The sequence below is a fragment of the Pinus tabuliformis genome, chromosome 6, assembly GCF_031772625.1.
Source record: "Pinus tabuliformis cultivar Carrire ecotype Pingquan chromosome 6, CPIR1, whole genome shotgun sequence".
In the NCBI taxonomy this organism is placed as follows: domain Eukaryota; kingdom Viridiplantae; phylum Streptophyta; class Pinopsida; order Pinales; family Pinaceae; genus Pinus; species Pinus tabuliformis.
In genome coordinates, this window is record NC_142292.1 from 473,701,403 (window position 1) to 473,710,384 (window position 8,982).

The window sequence follows — 8,982 nt, forward strand, 5'->3', positions numbered from 1 at the left end:
CCATTTCTTGGTCTTGGAGATTTCATGTGCTTTAGCCTCTCCACCAATTTGCATGGCTAGAGCACATCCGATGCTACTACAAATCAACAGTGAAGACTTCCCTTTTCCATATTAGCGGGCTCTAGGATTTTAAGAGAAACAAAATAACTAATTATGGTAGGATTTCATCCTCGACTTTGAAGAAACCTTTGTTCCTATCGCTAGACTAACAACAATAAGGAATTTTTTAATCTTTCGTGTGTTCTAGGTTTGTTGGATTAATTGTTACATATTAGGGAATCAATTTTATGGGCTAATTTTCATTTTGAGATTATGAGACTTATGTTGAATGGTGTTGTAATTTATGCCAAAATCAAGCCATGAATGCTCTTAATATTCATACAAGGAAGCTATGATTGGAAGCTCCAATGAACAAGAAGACTTGGAAGGATGAGAAGCTCATATGGCATGGTCATGTTACCCCACTTTTGATAAATATTTTGGTTAAAAATATCAGTGGCATTTCAAGCAAGACCATCATCAATTGATAGAGCTTGCCGTGCTGATTCCAATGGTAGGGGCACACCACATAACTCACAGTTGAGGAGATGTGGTTGTTCAATGTTGAAGCCATGGAATTTGGTCAAAGAGCCCCAAACTATCATGCTAATGGCAATTGTATGTTTGGTTATATGATGGCATTTATACTAAAAAAAATTGTTCTATTTTTGTTGTGATCTGTAGCCCGCTAAATTAGGATATTCCCTATTCCATTCCACTTATTTGTCACTTGTTACCCCCATTAGAGGGACGTGCCTTGCCCATAATATCCCCTTTAAGGGCTGAAACCACCTAATAGGGTAGTTGGCTAACCGCCTTCAGAGCTTGGAGACATTAGCACATGCCAAAGCCCACTACGGAAGGGCATGCCATTATGAAGTGCCCACGTTGTTATCCATGATTTGTAAGCTCTTTTACCTAATTATTTTAATGATTGGTTGTACTGGAAGCCTATGGGACACATTGGATCTTATGTAGGATTACAGGTGGTTTCCATTTGGGTTTGGTCTTCCTATATGAGATCGTAACTCGCAAAAGTCTTCATTGGCCAATATAGGGTGTGCATAGAGAGCCATTGGCCCCCACAACAACATACATCACTCCATGGGCCTTCATCGATGCTCAGAGACTACTAGCGATCCACTTTTGGGATGATGGTGATATGCTTGGTACATTATATCCAATGGGCCCGCACATGAGCCCCACATCTTAGCAAGTGTCCCAGGACTTCTACAAAGCCATAGCATCATTCGTTCTACCACTTGGATCATTACAAAGGATCTACAGGTCTTTTCGATTCACATGGATAGCCTGTTGAATAAGATAAGATTCTTCTAGACTTGATGCCAATTTGTGAAGCACTTTTACCTTTTCTTGTTAGCTTGATCTTCTTTTTATTATTAGTGTATGTCCTTTTACTTCATCAAACTGCTATCAAAATACAAAAGACAAGAACACAAGATGTTGACTCTCTGCCAAGGAAAAACCTCTCTTTCTTAGAGAGGAAAACCCTTCTTCAAATTTCTCTTATTGAGGCTTCTATTGATAAATTCCAAATCCTAGACCCTTAACAATAATATCCTCCAAGCACAAGTCAAGTCTTTGTCCTTCTTCTTTCGACACTTTGTCCTTCTTCCTCCGACACTTCGTCCTTCTTTCGGCAACTGATAGTATTCCTTGTTATACTTCTTCTATAAGAGATATTCCTCTTTGATCCTTGGTAGATTCCTTCACATATGAAGAGAACTTTATTCCTCGTCCAACCGAGGTCTTTCTTGAGATATAGGTGCAGTTCTGATATGACAACAGTGTATCATTGTTTCTTCGCATGTGAGGGGATTCCTTCAAAAACCTTATGTGTAAGTCCTCTTTCCTTCTTCGCTTGAGTGAGCTTCTTCTTCTCTTGAATGAGAGGCCTTATAGGCCTACCTTTCTAGCCCAAACGATGAGATAAGTATGACTGTGGTGGAGGGCTTCTATGACAGCACATGTGGCTGCAGTTGACCTTAGAACTACCCTCCAAGGCTCAATGTTCTTCCTTCCTTCTTCGATGCACTAGAGGGTCCCTTCTTCATCTCGTTTTCACCCTTTCCTAGGCCCTTTACTTTGCTGATTTCTGACGTAGATTCATTGTCATTGGAGGAGTGGACATCCTCTTGTATATAGATGTATCTCCCTTCTTTAGGCTGACTTGAGGCCAACTTGTAGAGATGAGGCCGACTTGTCATATATAATTCGGATAACTTCTTTTAGTGATGTCATTGCGTGGAGGAGACTTGTGAATTTTCGTGGAGGTATTGTTTTGACTCTAATACAAGTATATACATGGTGTAACATGCCCTTAAGGGTCTTCATCATTTCTTTTGACTCTTTGGCTTCCCTATATGACTTAAACATGTGCTAGACCTATTCAATGAGCAAGAAAATCGTTGATATAAATAACAAAAAGAATATTTGTTTTCTTTTACAAATACAAATATCAAAATTACATTTATGAAGACCGGACCTAGTTACACTTTCTTCAACACTTCCCCTTAACTAGGGAGGTACTCATAAATCATTATAAGGTGTTTTGTTATTTTTTCAATTTTGAAGAATTCACATAAGAGAAACTGGATTGGAAATCCATCTGTTATAGCATCATAGTAACCAACATTTTTTATTAGAATAATGCTATTTTAGTGTTTAATGCTCATCCGGATAAGATTGTCTGTGATCTTATTAGCAGTTTCATAGAAGAAACTTGTTGTTTCTATTTTCTAGTAGAAACTTGCTATTTCTATTTATGTAAATACATCTATATTATTTATTGAGCTTCATTGCACATTGTAAATCAATACAATACATTCATTGATTATGGTATCAGAGCACGTATTTTTTCGAAATAATTCTTCATTTGTGTGAAAAATTTTGTGCTTCATTTCGAATTTGCATTTGTTAGATTCTGTCTAGATCAGCGAAATCTCCTTTATTGCTTTCTTGGGAAACCTGCAGATGGCCTCACTAACTAATATAATGTTGGAAGGCTGCCAACGCTTTAATGGCACAAATTATAACATCTGGAAACAAAGAATGTTGACCATTTTTGAATATAGGCGTCTTGACCAACTCGTTTTGAACAAAGATCTCTGTCCTGGTACAACTGGCACCGATCAGGATAAGTTTGATGATCGAAATCAAGAGGCCGTTATGCTTCTCAAGCTCTCTGTGACTGATGATCAGTTACCACAGATTCCTTCTGGCAAGATAGCTGCCGAGATTTGGCAACATTTAAAGGAATTGCACGAGACATCCAACAAGAGAAGAGCTTTCTTTCTCAAGAATCAGTTGTTCTCCATCATGATGGACGAACATATGTCTTTACAGGAACATGTTAACAAGATTAAAGACATTCGAGATTAGCTCAAAGCCATTGGTCGGACCATGGAGGAAGAAGATATGGTAGTCATCATTCTAAAAAGTCTACAAAAATCTTATGAGCACTTCATAGAAACACTCAACATTACCTCCACTAATGTTGATCTGAGGTTTCCGGAGTTATGGAGCAAACTCATGTAGCAGGATCGATGGAAACAACAGTTTGGTAGTGGTGCTTCATCAGCCTCCTCAGAAAATGCTTTTACTGCCAAATATCAATCCTCTCAGTCTTTTCAACAGAAAGGTTCTTCTCAGCCTTTTGATCTCGCTAAAAAGAAAAATGTGCAGTGTAATTACTATCACAAGTTTGGGCACATGAAGAAAGATTGCCGATAGAGGATTGCTTCTGAACAGAAGAAACAAGGAGGGTCTCATCAGATAGCGAATGTTGCAGAACATTCTGAGCAGATAGAATTTGCCTTTTACGCCTTTATGGCTAAAAGGTCTTCAGATCATGTGCCATCTTCTGCCTGGTACATTGACTCTGGTGCATCACGCCATTTCTCTCACATGCGTGACTAGTTTATTGACTTCTCACCTTTCAGTGATTCCATGGTATTCGGCGGAGGTGAAGAGTACACAGTGGTTGGAAAAGGTACAATTCAGATCCAGTCTGGTTGGCGCACACTCATCTTCCTGAATGTGTACTATGTTCTTGGTATGGAAATTAATATGCTGTCTATTAGTCATATTATGAGGAACTCTCCTTAGCTTGATGTAGTGTTCAGTGCGCACAAGTGCTCCATTATCGATAGGGAGACTAGTTTTACGGTTATTGTTGGCCTAGAGGATCATGGTATATACAGGCTTCTTGACACTGGTGATTCTCCATAAGTGGCTCTAGCAGCCCGTGTTGCTCCCATCAGCACTCTGTGGCATTAGTGATATGGGCATCTAAACATGCAGTATCTCTCTTAGCTCTCTTGGGAGGGACTTGTGTCAGGGTTACCTGATATTCAGAGTGAGCAGTTGGGAGTATGCGGCGCCTGTCAAGCTAGCAAGCAACATTGGTATTTATTCAAGGATGGAGAATCTTGGCGCGCATCTAAGGTACTCTAGTTAATTCATGGTGATATTTGTGGTCCTATGAATACACCTATTACTGGTTGCAAATATTGTTTGCTTATTGTAGATGATTTTAGTAGAAAGATGTGGGTGTATTTTCTAAAATATAAATCTGATGTATTTAATATCTTTTAGAAGTTTAAATCCTTAGTTGAAACAGAGTCTAGCTGTAATATCATAACTCTTAGGATAGATAACAGGGGGGAATTTTTTTCTTCTGCTTTCTCCAACTTTTGTGATACTCATGGCATCAAACGCCAGTTAACTACAGCCTACACTGCTCAGCATAACAGTGTTGTCGAACGTCGCAACCGTACGGTTGTTGAAATGGCTCGTTCCATGTTACAACACGAGTGTTCCGAACAAATTCTGGGTTGAAGTAGTATTTACTGCTGTCTATGTTCTTAACCGATCACCTACTCAGGCTGTTAGGGGAAGACTCCCGAAGAGGTTTGGTTTGGCCGTAAGCCTAAGATCAGTCACCTCAAAGTATTTGGCTCGGTTGCATATGTTTGGATTCCAGCTGCTAAGCACTCTAAGTTGGATTCCAAAAGCGAGAAACTCATGATGACAGGGTACAGTGATCATCACAAGGCCTAGAGGTTGATAGATATAGCCACTGGTCGTCTTAGCTTCAGTCGGGATGTAGTATTTGATGAAGACAGAGGATTCTTTCAGTCTCCTCCTTCTGAGCAGTGTTTTGAGGATTAGCCTCACAGTGTTCTTCTTTCGGTAGGTCCACCTGATGGGAGGGATGATGCAACATCAGTATTTGATGATGCCCTATCTGAGCTTCCTCTAGAAAATAACCCTCCTCTTGCTGCTCCTATTGTTCCCGAGCCTTCTTCACCTCCTCCTGATATTGGTTCCTCTACTCTCTGACCTAAATGGTGGGATAAAATCTTTGGTGATCTCCGAGATAATGAGCTCCTTGAAGGTAGAACTTCTAGACATAAGAACAAACAACAGTGTACAATAATTTTTGCTCTTATGGCTAACCTACACAGTATTTTTGAGCATCAAACCTATTCAGAGGCTAAGGGTACACCTGAGTGGGAACAGGTTATGGACGCTGAATTCCAGAGTCTTCAGAAGAATCACACTTGGACCCTTTCTGATCTTCCTACAGGGAAAAAGCCCATTAGTTGCAAATGGGTGTATAAAGTGAAATAGAACGCTGACATAACCATAGAAAAGTATAAAGCTCGCCTTGTTGCTTGAGGGCTCTCGCAGAAGGAAGGCATCGACTATGAGGAGACCTTTGCTCCTATAGCCAAGATGAGTACCATACGGCTTGTCCTTGTCCTAACAACTCAATTCAACTGGAAAGTCCATCAGATGGATGTAAAGAGTGCTTTTCTAAATGGTGACTTACAGGGAGAAGTCTACATGACGCAGCCTCCAGGATTCAATGTTGCCGGTCAAGAACAGAAAGTCTGTAGATTAGTCAAAGCAATCTATGGTCTGAAACAAGCTCCTAGGGCTTGGTAGATGAAAATTGATCAGTGCCTAACAGACCATGGTTTTCAGCAGAGTCCATCTAATGCAAACCTGTATATCAAGCATATTGGTGATGATATTCTGTTTGTGGTTGTCTATGTGGATGACCTTATCATTACTGGTAGCTCAGCACATTTGATCCATAGGATCAAACAGGATTTGTGCAATACTTTTGATATGACAGATTTGGGACTTCTTCATTACTGTTTGGGGGTTGAAGTCTGGCAGACTGAGAACAACATTTTTCTCTCTTAGTCGAAGTATGCCAGAGATCTTGTGGATAGGTTCAGAATACAGGATTGCAAACCTGCCATGCCTCCTATGGAACCAGGACTGAAACTTTCAACACAATCATCCTCACCACTTGTGGATGAAACTTTATTCGGACAATTAGTGGGCAACCTCATCTACCTTACTGCCACTAGACTTGACATCAGTTTTGCACTGAGCTACATTTCACGCTTCATGTTAGCTCCTAAAGCTGATCATTGGATAGCTGCGAAGCGTGTGCTACGTTATGTGCGTAGCACTCCTGATTATGGACTTCTGTACACTTGGAGTTCTGATCTCACGCTCAGTGGTTACACAAATTCTGACTGGGTCGGTTCGGTTGATGACCGTAAATCTACAGCTGGGTATGTGTTTAGTCTGGGATCTGGTGCTGTCACCTGGACGAGTAAGAAGCAGCAGGTAGTAGCTCTCTCCTCGACATAAATAGAATATCGGGGAGCAGTTAAGGCATCTTGTGAGGCAGTTTGGCTTCGACGTATGCTTATGGATATGCATGTTTCCTAGGCAGGGCCTACTCCCTTGTTCTGTGATAATTAGGGAGTGATCAAACTTGCCAAGAATCCAGTCTTCCATGAACGAACAAAGCATGTGGAAACTCATTGTCACTACATTCGACAGCTTGTTGAAGACGGATCCGTTCTATCGCCGTATGTTCCCACAACGGAGCAGCCAATAGACATCTTCACCAAGCCCCTTGGTCTTGATAAGCTTGTAAAATTCAGAGGGTCTATAGGTGTTGTGAATAGATTGAGCATTAAGGGAGGGTATTATAATGATGCTATTTTAGTGTTTAATGCTCATCTGGATAAGATCTTCTGTGATCTTATTAGCAGTTTCTTAGAAGAAACTTGCTGTTTCTATTTTCTGGTAGAAACTTGCTGTTTCTATTTATGTAAATACATCTGTATTATTTATTGAGCTTCATTGCTCATTGTAAATCAATTCATACATTCATTGATTATTTTTTTATAGCAAGTCCTTTACTAATAGCTCTACCTCATAAGATCATATCACAATGCTGGTGAGACCAATGATTTATAGACACCTTTATCATTGTCTCTCAAGGTACATACCCACCCGGGTGTTCACTGGGTATGACCTTCTAGGACTATTCTTGTCTTGGGTTCCTAACCCTCAAAGAATATTGACCCTCTTTACTACTCTTATCTTGGATGCCCTACACATACTCAAAGAGCATAAGATTCCAGATGATTACCCAATCCTCCATTCTTTCTTCCAAAGTGAAGACAAGAATGTTGTGTCTATCTCTTTCTCTTAATTGGTGAAGGTATGCCCATGTTTCCTCTGACAAGGAACTTGCTCAAGTTCCTTTGTAATTAGGAACTTTTTGGAACTCCCTCTTAGCTAGGGACTTGTCCATTCATCAACAAATTCTTCTCCATGGGTCTTTCAACTGCTGGATCTCCTTCTTCCGTTGATGTCATGAAGTTTTGTTGAGCTTCTTCTTTGTAGGGCATCAACGATCGATCACTTTCCTTCCTTGTTTGTGTAATTTCTTCCTTTGTGGAAAGTGGTCTTCTTGAGATATGTCAACATTTTTCGTCATCTGGCTACTCCTTTGTTATTGGACTATATTTTAGAATGTGTATCACATGGATGCTTAGTTATCCATGTCTTTTCAAATACTTCGATTTAGTATCCCTTCTTGACTTAATCTTGATATTACTTCATCAAATAGTCATTTGTTGGATGGCCTTCCATCATCACATCTTCGTAGACTTGAATCAATTATCCGCATCTTAATATCTCCAAGGCCTTCATGAGTGTCAAGGATCCTTTCATCTTTTTCTTTGTCAGATAATGATTCTTTCGAGAGATGTGTCTTTGATGGATCTTGTCAGATAATGATTCTTTGTGACCATGGTCTCATTATATCTTTGATCTCTTTCTTCATATGCTTCTTCATCGATTTTTTAGTTAACCATCTCATACTCCTTATGAGGGTACTTCTTCATGTTGACCTTCATTGGTTTGTAATCCATGCTTTCGAGCATGTTATTGGTGAAAGGGATCCTTTTATACTTTATCATGTTTAGAACTATTCCCATGATTCAATAATACATATGACGACATGTCTAAATATTGATGCATACATACATCATCTTGATTCTTCTTTTGATCATCTCAACTTCTTTTGTTGGTCCTTCTTGATTGAGATTGCCTCAAATTTTTTGCTTCATCTTTTCTCACCTGCATGTCATCATATTGAGACATATGCACTTATTTATGAACCTTCTTTTGAAGATTCTGTCAGAGGATCTTGAAGACCTTCATCGTGCAAATGCTTCCTTGTTTTTGATGATGGAGTCTTTCTAAGATTTAATCATGATCAATTTTCTTTAATCATGGATGAGGTCCTTTAATAGGTATCTTCTTTCTACATGAATATCTTCAGCTATATCTACATCATTCTCCTATATTCTAGAGGATATATTTAAACCATGCATTCTATCCTATTTCTATATGCTCCTATCATACTCAAAACATTGAAAGAAGACTTACGTAAAGAAGTTGACTTAGTCATAGTAGAGATCTGGAGGATCTTCCTTCTTCTGTGTCTTTTCTTCTTCTTTCACTTCTCGAGTTATGTGAGTTTCTTCTCTTTCTCTGTTGTTGTCATTCTTAAGCTTGGGATAGTCCCTTTTGTAG